The sequence below is a fragment of the Galeopterus variegatus genome, unplaced genomic scaffold (assembly GCF_000696425.1).
Source record: "Galeopterus variegatus unplaced genomic scaffold, G_variegatus-3.0.2 Scaffold858, whole genome shotgun sequence".
In the NCBI taxonomy this organism is placed as follows: domain Eukaryota; kingdom Metazoa; phylum Chordata; class Mammalia; order Dermoptera; family Cynocephalidae; genus Galeopterus; species Galeopterus variegatus.
In genome coordinates, this window is record NW_007726969.1 from 96,565 (window position 1) to 111,651 (window position 15,087).

Here is a 15,087-nt window from a genome sequence, read left to right on the forward strand (position 1 = left end):
GCTAGGACTGCTGTAACAAGTACCATAGACTGGTGGCTGAAACAACAGAAATGTATCATAGTTCTGGAGGCTGGAAGTTCAAAATCAAGGGGTCGGCAGGGTTGGTTCCTTCTGAGGACTGTGAGGGAAGGGGCTGTGCCAGCCTTTCTCCTCACCTTGCAGATGGCTGTCTTTCCTCTACGAATCCTCACTTTGTCTTCCCTCTATGCATGTCTCTGTGTCCAAATTTCCCCTTTTCATAAGGCCCAGTCATAGTGGATTAGGACCCACCCTAATGATTTCAATTTTACCTCTGTTAAGACCCTATATCCAAATAAGATCACATGCTTAGGAGCCGAGGGTCAGGAGGAACCAGAACATTCATCATATGAATTTCGGGGTGGATAGAGTGCAACCCATAACACTTACCTCCACATGCCCATTGCCCCAACTCTCTTTGACTCATTGAATGAAATAAAAATAGGGAAGTACAGGGACACACCATCTTCTGAAGAAGTTACATGGGAGTCTGGGGATGGGGGTGGATGAGACAGGAACGTGAACTGGAGACACACCCCACCAAGAATGAGAAAGGAGTGTTGAGCAGACAGGAGCTGGAATGCTCTTTTAGAGTAGCCTAGAGCTTACAAGTCTACGTTCTGACAATCTGCTAGTCCTGAGTTCAAATCCCACCTCAGCCCCTTACTAGCAATGCGATTTTTTTCCCCTCACTTGTAAAATACGGATAATAATAGAACCTAATTTTGAGATTGTTGTGAAGACCGCATGAGAGAACAGCATGAGAGGAGGACTTAGCACTGTCCCGGCACATAACAACTCAATACACAGCAAGTGTGTTGCTATTGTTATAACAGGCAGTGGTCTCGTCAGAAATTCAGGAAGAAAGGATGACAAAAAAGAGCTTAGTTACCACTGATTCGGGCCACACCACTCTGTATTCCCTTTAATAGTAAAAGAAAAGGGGACCAGAACAACAGCCACACCTGAGCTTCATCGATTGTGGTCTATGGACCAAAGACATCAGAATCACCTGGGCCCCACCCAGAAAAAGCAGGATCCTGGGTGCCTCAGGAATCCACTGAATCATAACAGCAGGTAGGATGCAGGAACCTACTTTTTAACAAGCTCCCCTGTGATTCTTATGCACATTAAAGTTTGGTATTCCCTGGACCAGACCTCAGGTCCTGGAAGAGCAGAGATGAGTCATGTCGGTGAGCAATCCCCCACATCAGCACCGCCCTGTGCAAGGTAGGCACACCCCTGACACCTGTTCTCATCACTGGCATTCCTTGGATGAAGTCAGAGAGGTAGTCAAGCAATTATGTATAAACCAAATCTCTGTAAATCACCTTTTCAATGTACAATTTATGGGGATCACATTGGCAAACCTAATCATTTACATGACTGTGAACTTCACTGTGCTCAGATACCTGGGGTTACCCATTCTCCTCTCCCCACAACTGGGATGACCCAAAGTTGGCCACAGGCTTCGTTCAGATGACCTCTGACCTAGGCTAGAGGGGCATAAGGAGCCTGGCCTTGTTCACTTCATTACTTCACTTGCTGTTCCAGTGTCTGTTGTTAGGCACCGTTTCCTCTGTTCTTGGGGCATCCATTGCCTGATTCAGAAAAACTTGAGGCCCACCTTGCTACCCACTACCTGCATCCATATTTTGCTCCCAAAGACCCAGTCCCAAAGGCTTTGGGTCATCAAGGCCAAGATTCTGCCTGTGGCCCAAACTAGGGCCCTGCCATCTCTCAGCAGAGTTTCCAAATCCTGGCCTACTTTCTAGGGTCTTCCAATATCACCTGTTGCTAAATACCTATCACCAGGCTCTATCTGCCTCTCAGGACACCTCCCATAATGCTCCCAAACAGATACAGCCTACCAGTTCGACAGCCTGGGCATGGAGCTTGGCTCTGCCACTCAGTAGCTGTGTGGCCTTAGGCAGATGGTCCACACACCAAGCTTCAGTCTCTGCACCTATAACAGCCCCTACTTTACAGGGTGGTTATGAGAACTCAGGGAGGCGAGACTTTAAAGCTGAGCACAGTGCCTGGACACAGTAAGGGCTCAAGAAGCACCTGAAACCAGTGCAAGAAGCTCTTCTGTTTCCAGATGCTCACAGATGTGAACAGAGCTCCGTGCCAAAGCAAAGGAACCTTCGTGCTGCCCAAGTGCAGCACTAGTGGTCCTTCATAAAGTGTCACTTTAGACATTGGAATAAATGGACTTGTGAGCAGCCTTTTCAGATTTCACCTTTTAATAAAAATGATGATGACGATAATAGGAAACACATATAGACCTTGTTATAAGTCAGGTACTGTGCTGAACACATTACTCATCTGATCCTTTCAGTAACAAAGTTGGCATTTTATTGCCCCACTTTATAGATTAGGGAACTGAGGCACAAGGTCAGAGGACTAATAAGTGACAGAGTCAGAATGTGAACCCCAGGCAGCCCGGCTGCAGAATCTCTCTACTTTGCCACTGTGCTATGCTGCCTCTTAAGTGGTCTGATTTAGGAATTAAAATAATCGTTATTCCCCCCCCCCCCTTTCTCTCCCTATGGGCCACTGGCCCAGATGCTTATTCTTGTTCCTATACCTTGGAATCCTTTTTTTCCCTCCAGCTGAGTTGAACATCCGTCAGCCCAGATCCATTCTGTTACTTGCCCATTCAATATGTCCCCTCCCTTCTCTGTGGTTGAATGAACTGGATCCAGTCACATCCTGAGTCGTGACACCTTGTTGGTACTCAGTGAACATTTGTTGATTAGTGAATTCTTTCTTAAAGAAAAATACTATTCACCCACAATTTGTGTGTCATGTACAGATGTTAGACAGGGTATGCCTGTAGCCCAAGAGACCACAGGTTATTTTTCCAGCAGCCTAATCAAGGGATACTGTGTTAGCCAAATAATGCCTATTTAATGAGGTGGAAGTGGGTGTGCCTTCCTCTCTGCACAATACTCATCCCCGGGCAGCGAACACAGCAGGGCCAGCAGCTCCATTATTCTAACAGCTTGCTCAGGGTCCACAGAATGCATGCAGCCAAGTGAGTGGCCATACTCTCTCCTGGGACCAGACATCCTATGCTAGCTGTAGATAGAGCACATGGATGTCTGTTCAGCATCTCCACTGAAAATACTACATCATGGCTGGTGCTACTTGCCTATACAGTCAAAGCACTTAACCGGATAGTGCTTCCTTTAATCCTGTTCGGAGCCAGGCAAGCCACATGTAAACATAGGATTTGGGAGAGTTTACAAGAAACTCATTGTTTCCTCTCTTAACTTTTTGTGTATTAACTTTGCTTTTGATTACTTCACTTGTGAATCCATTCATTCATTCTTTCTAAAAAGGCAGGGAAAAAAGAAGTCCTCCTGTGTCTGTCTGCCAGCTGCCCTCAGCAGCAAATTGGGGATCTTGCCTTCAGAGATGCAATCTCCAGAGGGGACTTTCCTTGGAAGCCCTCAATGACCAACACAAAGAAAACAAAAAGGGAATTTGTGACTGTGAATCAGAGTCTCCACCAAAATCTACACTCATTCACATGGACAAACAGCCCTGTAGATGGCTGGCCAGCCCTTCACTAGACGCCACTTCCCAAAGCAAGACCTGTTTCTTTCCGTCCTCTGCCACTGTCGGGCTGGCTCGCCCCCACGCAAAGCTGTCAGAGGAGCAGCCCAGCTCGCCCTCTGCTGGGTGTTTGTGTCCTCCCACTGGGGTTTGGGGAGCTAAATCATAAACAGTCCCATCCCTGTAGAGAATGAGGGGAAGTGCTGGTCACCAAATCAGAAATGAAGGAGGAAAAGTGGGGAATGTAAAACTGCTAGAGAAAGCATGGACCGTGTGAATTCTGCTGAGACAGAGACTGAGCTCCTGGGCCTGAGAGGGGAGACAAGATGGGTTCCTGCTTGGGTCTCTGAAAAATGGGCTTGTTTAAATGCCTGAGACTCCCATCCAGCACTTCTCAAGGTTCCATCTAGGAGCCTTGCACACTTCTGGCATGTCACAATGACATGGGCGTGGATAGCGTAGGTGCCAAGAGAATGTGCCCAGTGCTTAGCCATTCCAGCTCCTTTTCTACTGGTGCCTGTCAGAGGGGGACTGAAATGAGGATTCAAAGAAGACCAGAAGGGAAGGAAAGAATTGATCCAGGTGACCAGTGGACCATCAGAATACCACCCTATCAAAACCTTGGGCTGACACACTCAGATAATCCTGTATTTCAGCCCGACTTTTATATCTAAGTTGCCCATCATGTGGAGAGAGTTCCTGAAGCAGCTGACTTCCCAGGCTACCCAAGACAGTGAGTGTGACACAGCAAGATAATGCCGCAGCACTCGGCCTCTGCAGCACCACAAGGGCTGCGTCCAGCACTTTAGTAAATGAGAACATTCCTGCCCCCTCCAGTCGGGCTGGCCTTGGGGGAAGATAATGGGGTGGCATGGTGCATTGTCATTTGTGCAGTGTCTAAACTGTAAGTGCTATTTTTACATGTCTATGCCATTGGCAAGCCTTTCCCCCAGAGCAGTCTCCACCCAGGTCTTAAACCCAGCCGGAGGTGAGCTTCTTGGAATTCACTTGCAGGAGTGCTGTTTCCAGGGCTATTTGCTTAAAACATTTCTCTGCCTTAGCTTTTCCCTTTTTTCCTTCCTCTCCAAATAGCCTTATACTTGCACTTGGATGGACACACGCAGACCACACACACACACTCACACACACCCTCAGCTCTGGATATGACCTGCTCTCTGCTCCCCAGAACAGATACCCTGATTCTTACCTGAAGAGCTTGTAGGCTGAGGGCTGTACCTCTTCACTTGATTCTTTCCCAGGGGAAACAGAATCCACTCTGTGTTGTCTGCTCTGTGTTTGTCACTGTCACCGTGCTGCGGCTGCTTCCCCAGCAGCCCCAAGCCAGCTCTCTGAACCTCTGGGTTCCTGCAGCTCCGTGTAGGGAGAGGGACGGGCTGTGGCATGCACATCAGGTTGCTGGCCCGCCTCCAGACACCATGCCACAGAGCCGGCTACCAGTGCTGGAGGGCTGTGTGGGAAGCAGGGAGGCAGACTGGGGAGCCGTGAATGTCAGCCCCTAGGTAGGTCTATGTCTGCCCTTGTTTATCAGCAGAGGGGACCTGCCTGTAGACAACTGACCACACCACCCCACCCACAGGGATGCACACAGAGCTCTAAGTGCACCCCAACTCTGGACAGCCAGCACCAGACCTGGGAACACAGAGCCGCTGGCCAGCGGGGAGGGAGGCAGAGACAGCAGACAGTGACAGCGACTACCCCGGGTGTTATTTTAACGTGGTTTGTCTTGGGGTAAATGCCTGAGCTGAGTGGACTACTGGCCCGTCTGAGCAGAATCCTGTTTATTTTGAGGCTTCAGTCACCATGGAAACAGCAGGTTGTGGCTCAGAGACGTTCCTCTGGAATCAGAAGGCTGCTGGATGAAAGGGAGTCCTTTTCTGTCCTGTCATCTGGCATCCCTGCACAGGGTGTAGGTGTCTGTGTGTGGCAGTGTGTATGTGTGTGTGCTTGTGTGTCCATCTGTGCCATTCCCAGAGCCAAGCCCTACATTAGCAAATTAGGGCATTTACCAAAGCCAGCCAGGCAATGGCCATCCAGGTTAGGACTGGGGAGGAGCCACAGAGAGAACATTCCTGTTATTCTTCACCACTGTTCAAGCTGGTCCCTGTTGGATGAGGTGAATCCTCAGGTGAGCCAGCTTCAGGGGTGGGGATCTCTTCAATGGGCCATGGATATCATCTTTATACCACTGGCCAGGATGGGGTAAGGAAGGGAGGAAGCTGTCTGTACAAATAACTCATTGGCTGAAAGGATATGGATCAAGAAGTGTCTTTGAAGAGACCAAGTGGAAACGTGATTAATAGTTTCCTGTCTTTGGTGAAGAGGCCCTCCTCCTTATGCAGGCGTTTGAGCCTGGGAGATGTGCGTGTGCATGTGCGAGTGTGTGTGCGAGTGTGTGTGTGTGTGTGTGTGTGTGTGTGTGTGTGTGTATGGAAGCCTGCCCATCTGATGACTCAGATAGATAGAGAGGTTCAGTTGACCTGTTAGAACTGGAGATATGCTCTCCAGTCTCTCCCTCCTCCAGGAAGTTGCTCAGGTACAGGAAAGGTGGAGGAAGCTTGCTGTCCACAGTCCTCCCAGAGCTCCCAGGGGAGGCCTTCATGTGCCTTCTGAAGCTCTTCTCCTGTGACAGGGAACTGGAGGCTCAAGCCTCACATAACTCCAATAATGGATGAGCAGCTGCTCTCCCAAAAGGGCCTTGAAGGTACAGAAAAAGTTGATTCCTCCAAAACCTATTAACTGGAAACTTCATGAGCTGCCACTTCCACACATTCAAAGGATACTGATAGTTTGTTTGAAAACATAATAATCTTCCTGAGTATCTGCAAGATTCCAAAGGGCCTTCTGAATCATAAAAAGGTTAAAATACTTCAGTTGTCTTAATGCTGGAGAATTATTATGCTTTATATAGTATGCATGGTAACTCTTTTTAACTCATGGAATGATAGATTTGAAAGTTAGAGCATCCTGAACATCCTGCAGACAGGGACTCAGACTCAGTGCTTCACCCAGCTGGTATCCCTTGTTAAAGGCCTCACTGTGACTAAAACCAGGTCTCCCCACTTCAGGTGAACAATCTTTCACCTGTGCACGCTGTGTTGTTTGTCATTCCTGGGCCACTCAGCTCTTCAGGTGCCCAGATTCCCTCCTTCCTAAAGGAGATCGATAAGACTTCCAACTCACATCTGCCCTGCAAACTCACAGGATTATCATGACAATCAAACGTGTCTGAGTATGTGCAAGCATCTTGAACACTGGGAATGCAAGAGCCCATTATTTTATTTTTCCATTATATAGGAAATAATGAATCCTCGGTTCATTATAATAATTTTTCCATTATTTTATTTTTCCATTATATAGGAAATAATGAATCCTCGGTTCCTTAAGATATTTATTGTAATATAATTCCCCCCAATGTTGAAATTTTTAAAAATTTCATTTTAACATCCCTCAGTTTCTATATTTATTTCAACTTCTGTGCCAAGTATCTAGATTTATCTTTTAAATAATATACATTGAGATCTTACCTCCTAAGACATGATAATATAAATGCTTTGGGGCCCTACTGTTATTAGAGTGGGAAGGGACTTGGAAGTTACCTAGTCACAAAGTCTGGCCTCAGAATAGCCCTCCAGCTCTGTGTCAGGAAATAGTCAGTGGAAATAATAACTGTCGAAACTGCCCATTAAGTATCCACAATACGCTAGATCTTCTACAGAGTATGTAACAGAAATCAAATCTTCCCCCAAAGCTCTTATTCCTTAAAAGCCACTTCTGCCATGATAAAAACTTACATGAGAGCCATGCTAGCACTGCAGAGGGGTAGTCTGAGGAAAGAAAAAAATGACGAGATTTGGAGGACCAACAAATCTTCTAACAGGTTTATCCAGAGATGTGTGATTGCCCAGAGTTATTCACGTCTCCAAAGTTTACAGCTGGTGCTAGAGGTGAGATATTTCCTTCCACACTCTAAGAGATGGACCCGCGACGTAGCACTTAGGCAGTTGCTTTCACAGAAAGCGAATCTAAGCCTCACGCAAGAGCTTTAAAAGGATGATAAAGGTAGAATGAGGTTTCCGTGGCTTGACCTATTCTGTGTTCAGTGTCTCTGAAAATCAGACAGAAAATTACCACTTTTTAACTGCACCAATGTGAAAGAAGCAGAGCCTGATTGAATCAGCAGGATTCAAAATGCCTCCAATAAATATACCTTCTTCCTCTCCAGGCATAACATAAGCCCTGGTGTCTTGTCCTTGAATCTTAACAACTCACATTTGATATTTGCTTTAAAATTTCCCCTTCATTCATCCTGTTTACATACAGGGTGCAGTTATGTGAAATGCACACCAGACACTGCATTTTCTTTCTAATCTCATTTGACCTTGTTCAGGCACAACAAATCCTCATCAGCTGACAGGAGAAATCAGATGCTGCCTGCCACTCTCCACCCTCTCCCTCCCCCCAACCCCACACGCAAGGCATTTGCTTTTGTTTATACCCAATCAGGCAGTTAAGCGAAGGGCATCCTGGCCTCATTGTGAACCAGCTGCCAAGATGACGGAGGCATTGGGAAATACAAGAGACATTGACAGGAAATTATATCGGTTGCCCAAGGAGACCTGACAGTCACAAACATCACCAGAGCTGCCGGACAGAAATTGGATCCAATGGCTCTCAAGAAGGAAGATGTCTCACCGTGATCTCACTGTAATCCGAGACCATGGGCTCATCCCAATCTGTTGGCCTGGCCCTCCAGTGACTTCGGGGAGGATGCCTACACAGGGCCATACCCATGAGAGGTGGACTTTCTCTCCTCTAGTACTAATCACCCATCACCTATTTTATTTTGTTTCCCTAGATCCCGGGTTTTTTTATTTTAATATATTTTACATTTAAATAAAGGGAATCCTTCATACACATGATAAAAATGAACAATATACATAAAGGTGTAAAGTGATCGTCTATAACCCTCTTCACCCTCTTACCTTAATAGATAAGTACTATTAACGTGTGTGTGTGTGTGTGTGTATCTTTTCAGGAAAAAAATGTCTCTGCACCCCTGAATGGGCGTGTGCTAAAGACAATTTACTACACATAATGTCCTGCATTATTGTTTGGTTTTCACTCAACAATAAATCTTCGCACATTGGTCTAGTCCATCCAAGCACCAATATTGCTCACCTGGATTACTGTGATATCCTCCTAATTAGCCTTCCTGCTTCTACCCTTACCCACTACAGTTCATTCCAGAAGGATCCTGCTAAAAGGTAAATAAAGTTGTGTCCTTATTTGCTCTGAACTGTCCCGTGCCTTTCTCTTGTACTAAGAACAAAAGCTGAGCCCGCTTCCAGCACCCGCCTCTCCACGTTCACTGCCTCACCACCTCCTTGCTCACTGTGCTCCCATCACACTGCTGCTCGCATGGGCCAAGCTTGGTCCTACCTCAGGGCCTTTGCACTGGTCTCTGCCCAGAATGTATGCTTCTTTTCTGCCCCTAGAGTCTTTTTGTGGCTGGCTCTTTCTCGTCATTCTGGTCTCAGCTCAGACCTCTTTCCTGGAATCAGCCCCATCACTGTCCTTTACATCCTCCTGCTTTCTTTGTCTTCACAGAATGCAATACTATCTGAACATTTTCATATTCATAACGTGTTTACTTATTTGTTCTCTCTCTTCTCCACCATACACACTGGGATGTAAACTCCATGCGGAGAGTGGGACTCTGTTTTTTCACCATTACATACCCAGTACCTAGACCAGTGGTTCTCACACCTGAAGGTGCATTGGAATCACCTGGAGGGTTTGTTAAAACACAGATTGCTGGCCCCGCCCTCAGAGTCTCTAATTCAGTAGGTCTGGGGTCGGCCTACCGAATTAGAATTTGCCTTTTTCACACATTTCCAGCTGTTGCTGATGCTGATGCTGATGCCGCTGGCCAGGGAATGCACTTTGGGAACCACCAGTTCCTATGATGCCTGAATACACAGCAGGTGTTGTGCATATATTTATTACATGAATGCACGAGTCAGCACATAAGGATCTGCCATCTTCTTCATAATAGTTTATTTTCAGTTTACCAGTTATTTATAGTTATTGGACTGTAAGCCCCCTCAAAGTCTGTATGAGAGGAGGGCCCCGATTTTGCCACCTAAAATGATTTGTCAGCTGATGATTAAAAACCTAAACTTCATAGGCCCAAGGGAAGCCAGTGATAGTCACTCCTTATTCTCTGCCTTGGCAGAACAAACCAAAACGTGGTCAGGCTCTAACTTGACACATGACAAAATTTTCCCCCAGGGGCAATCGCTCAGGCCTCTCCTGTAATGGTTGGACAACTATCCTGTTGGTTCAGATTGGAATGTACACAACTGGTGTACCTGGATCCCAGGCAGGTTATGAAACGTAGAAAGCCCAGTGGCTTTTCTGAGTCACAAAAACCCTGAAAATCCGACAAGATCTATAACCCTATTCCTGGGGAAAACAAATGTGTATACACACTTTTTTACATTTAATTTCAGGAAGTTACAAGAGGCCCCAAGCCCATTTTAACCCTAGGTTGAGAACTCCTGGTTTAAAGTGTGACTAACCAACTAACCAAAAAACCAATCTGGATCCCCAGTTTATTATTTAAAATCTTGATGAATCAGAGGTTTAAATGTAAAAAGATAAACCCTAGAGGAAAACATTACAGGAAAGCATTATAGGGAAAACATTAGTTAATACGTTTTATAATTTTAGAATGGGGAACACTTTTGAAGCATGATAGAAAACCCAGAAGTAAAAATAGAATAGTAAGATTGATTTCATAAAATTTAAAATGATCTGTACAGGAAAGAGGGGAAAAAATCCTCCTGGTTTAGACTCTGGGGAGAAATCGATGGACTGTCATTTCCATTTATATTCTTTCCACTGGAGTTGTGTGAGTGGGACAAGCTCCATGGGACAAGCTCCATGGGACAAAACACAACCTTATCAGAGCAGACAGGGTGAGACCACATCCTTCAGCCAAGCCCTGTCACTGGGTTAATTATTTCACTAGGTGTGGGTTGGGTTTTTAAATTTTATTGAGATATGATTCACACATACCACACAGTTCACCCATTTAAAGTATACAATTAAGTGGTTTTGTTATGTTCCCAAAGTTGTGCAACCACCACTATAATTTAAGACTATTTTTTGTCACCCCCAAAAGAAACCCCATATCCATTAGCAATCACTGTCCATTCACCACTCCTGCCAGGCCTAGGAAATCACTAATCTACTTCCTGTCTCTGTAGATTTTCCTGTTCTGGCCATTTCATATAAATGGAACCATACAATATGGTCTTTTTTTCTTTAACATAATGTCTTCAAGGTTCATCCATGTTGTAGCATGTATCAAATTTTCTTTCCATTTTATTGTTGAATATTTCATTGTATGGGTACACTACATTTTATTTATCCATTCATCAGCTCATGGACATCTGTGTTATTTCCTCCGTTTGGCTATTATGATTAATGCTGCTATGAATGTTCATGCACAGGTTTTTGTGTTAACATATGTTTTTATTTCTCTTGGGCCTAGCACTAGTTTCTGTCTTAAAGGTTTACCCAAAGTGTTCTACTTTGCATATAGATATAGATATAGATATTTACATGCCACCCACCCCCATCATAACCTCTTAGAGAAGCAATGAGCTCTTTCATCCCCCATGTGGAACCTTCTGTGTAATCTTGGGACACGACACAATCCCATTGTGCCTCGGTTGTGCCATCAACAGAAGGAAGGTGACAGCACCAGCTCTTTGACTCTCTCACAGGATATTGTGAGGATAAATGAAATGACATAAATCAAATAGGATCTGCTCTTTCTAGGACACTAACCCATGTGACTAGGCTAGTGCACACCAAAGAAACAAGATACACTTGGACTAGGGGTTTGCCAGCATACAAGTGACCATGTTAGCCAAGAGGCCGGTGGCTCGAAGGGGGGGCATAGATGGTGTAAAAACTACTTGCCATTTTTTCAAGATTTTGATTTCCTTTGAGATCAGAATTTGGTTGCCTTCCAAATCCTGCCAGCCACCCTCTGAGGGAAGGTGCCAAACTAGGTCACCCTAGTCAGGGGCAGAGGAAAGGGCAGGGCCATGTCCAGTGACTGGCAGCCATGAGGGCAAGCTTGAATTCTAAAGCCCACTCTCCAGCTAACATTTCCCCAAAGACCACCCTACCCTCATTTAATTAAAAAGCATACCACTGTCTACAGACCCTGACCTTCATGTCTTCTCTGGGGCAGGGTTTGACCCCTCATCCCTGGGTAGAATCTAGTAAGGACCTTTTATAGAGGTGCTGGGAGCCCAGGTGACAGAAGAAGGGTCTAAAATACCTGAGCTTCCTCATGTTCTCTAATCACCCATTGCCCCTTGCTCTTTAAAATCAAGCAGCAGGAAATTCCACTGATAAGCATGTAAATTATGAGTGGAATAGGAAATAAAATGGTAGGCATGCCTGGGTTCTAATCCCAAAATCACAACTTAATAGCTACATCTAGGACAAGTGCCTTAATTATGAGACTCAGTTTCCCCTCTCTTAAATGGGATACTAGCAGTACATGCCTCATAGGGTCCTTGTGAGGATTGTTTGAGATGATGCCTGTAGGGGCTCCGGTGTACATTCTAAGCTCAATCAATGTTTGCTGTAGTTTCTATGTTACTTTTAAAGTCAGAATTAAGGATTCCAAATAATGTAGCCATCCTCCCTAAGCTACTTAGGGAGACTGGTTTTCTATTGGTCAATTAATTGGATTTACTTTATTAGGCAGCTACTATGTGTTAGATACCACAGAGAGGGCTGGGGACAGAACTGAATTTTCTCCCAGGAATGTAAAATTCAAGTTGGGAGAAAAACTAAGATACATGAAATTCTTAAAGAACATCCTGACAGTCATGAGAGGGGAGACAGCAGAAAAGCCCGAAAGGGCTAGACAAGGTGTCACAGGAGAGGCAGCAGCCGGGCTGGCCCTTGCAAGCCAAGATGAGTTCACAGCAGCAGAGGAGAGGGAGACAGAACTGGGCAAGGGCATGTGAGGGGAAGGGGAGACCCACGTGCACACGGGCAACGTGGGGACCTAGGCAGGTCTGAGTGCGGTGGGTGGTCTGTGAGCTGAGCCAGAGACAAAAAGCCTTCTGGTATCTTTCCCACTATCAAGGGTCTCTAAAAATGGCATGTCATGGGGTCTTTTAGTCACCTGTTCCACTAATAATTATCCTTCTATGAGAACTTCCGTCACTAATACAGTTTTGTGGAATGTAAGAGCGAGGAATGAGGAGGATTTTCTGTTGGAGGGGCTTTGACTCTCAGTTGAGGCCATCGCAAAAAGAGCAACACGGTGACAGCCGCTGACCTTGGCACTCCTCCTGGGATGAGTACCTTGATGATCTCTGGGCAACCACCCCTTCACTGCTTTCCGTCCATGAGGTTTTGGGATGGGAATGACTGCACCCCATGGCAGGGATGGGCACAATGCCCACACGGGTTCTATGAGATATGACCCTGAGACTCTAGCTAGAACTTCCAGGGCAGGGAAGCACTTGTTCTTATAGGGAGGCTATGCCAATAAATTGTCAGCTAGAGCTGCTGGCAGCCGTCTTGCTACCTCAAGTAAGCAAATCTTCCTGGAAATGGAACAACATAGGGGACAAAACCAAGAAACGAAGAGAGACAGATTCAGGATGCCATCATCTGGGCACCTGGATCCCACCATACCAAAACTGTGGGCTTTTCAGTTACATGAGCAAAAAATAATCCTCTTTTTGCCTAAGTCTCTTCAAACTAGGTTTCAGTCTGTGGCCACTAAAGGAATCCTGACTTATTGAAGTAATTCCTTGTTCCCACCAGAATTTTGTTGGCCTCTTCTCAGCATGGACATTTGCAGTCCACAGCCCAGGGGCAGTTCATGTCCAGGATAACAGTACACAGGTGCAAGTGATGGTGGCATCTACACGCATCCCTGAACAGGCACGGGTGGATGTGATGTGCCTGGGCATGCAGAGGCTTTAGAAGGGGAGACCAAGACACTGCAAAATTTGTTTCTTCATGTTGTCCTTCGACTCTGCTTGTGAGCAATTCTCTCCAAACCCTTCATTTTATTCCTCTTGTTCTCAACCAAAGAAAGGAGTTCTTAGGTCTGTTAAGTATATTTTACAGGGCTCTAAGGAGTCAGGAGGAGATGGGAGGAGAGGAGGATAGGGGGAAAGGCAGCTCTGCACATTCCACTTTTGTTTTTTCCTTTTTGTCCAATGACAAAGAATCAGTTGGCATCCTTCTATTTCCTATTTCATGCAGTGCTTCTTAAAATGAAACATTAGCTCTACTGTAATGGGATTTGTCTAATGATTTCCTGGTAAACATCTTCTTAGATCTCAGCAAAAATAATTCACTTGGTAGGAATCACTTCCTGCTTCCCCGCTAAGAACCAGACCTACCCAGATCTTTCTGGGGGCAGATGGGCCTCTGAATGAGAGAAGGGACCACAGGAATATTTTACTCTACCATCTACCGCAGAGACTCAAGTCTGACACAGACCCAGATCGGGAAGGAGAAAAGGAAAGTGGGGGTGAGGGAGAACATTCATGCTGACTGCCAGTATGAAGCCAAGTTGAAAGTCTGCAGCAATCTGAGCCCCTGGCAGAAACAAAGGCACTCACCTCTTTGCCTTGGCTCTGAGGAGCTTTTTTTCTGGGGCAGTGTCCACACTGCCCCGCCAGGAGCACCGCAGGCAGGCTGCTGCCGGCAGAAGGGAGTTCCCATTCACCATCAGAAGGGAATGTCCTTCAGGAAAAGGAAGCAATCCCCTTATCCCCCTGGAGTCGAGGCTGCTGGATCCACTTGTCCTCTCTCCTGCTCCCTTTCTGGTGTGAATGGAGCTCAGAGGAGCCCCAAGAGAAGGGCTGAGTGCAAACCAAACACCACACCCACCCTAATAGCAGATTCGCCTCTGGCCTTTGGGAGCCTGGGGAGGGAGGCTGTGGACCAGGTCGTAAGGCCACTCTCTTGGGCCCCTAGGAGTGCGGCTGACATTGGTGTGCCCACAGAAAGTCCAAGGACAAGCACTTGCTTATTGATTTCTCCCCCTCTCATGTGATCTTATTTTTGGACTGGACACAAGAGCTATTTGGGGGCTGGACAGCTGCCAGGTGAAAGGACAACGATCTCGTCCAAGTAGTCTCCATGCTTCTCTCTGAACTACTTCCTGTTACCTTTCCCCATGTGAGGCAGAAGGATGGGGGTCTTGCTCCCAGCCTTACTTTTATTACATCTGCGCAATTTGTCCAACTTACCAATTTTTTTTCAACTAGTTGAGGGCCACCCTTTGAGGTTTCACAGGATAAATGTAATGAAAAAGTCATTACTTTATGTCTGAGGCAGGTAAATGTTTCTGAGGCTGGTCGTCATATCATACAGTCATCATACACCTCATGTGAGAGAGACCCTCGGACGGCATGTGTAAGC

General features: G+C 46.1%; 1 protein-coding gene across 2 annotated transcripts in view; it reads right to left on the reverse strand.

The window, feature by feature from the left end:
* Positions 1–14,654, reverse strand: part of FGF1 (fibroblast growth factor 1 (acidic)) — a 90,369-nt gene extending 75,715 nt beyond the window's left edge. Inside the window, exon 1 of one of the 2 annotated variants that reach the window (XM_008572977.1) lies at positions 14,283–14,654. The gene's annotated coding sequence lies outside the window, so the exon portion shown is untranslated. Of the gene's footprint in view, positions 1–4,789; positions 4,861–14,282 lie in introns of those variants that run through there. The other variant, XM_008572975.1, reaches the window with a different exon arrangement.
* Between the last annotated feature and the right edge of the window lie 433 nt (positions 14,655–15,087).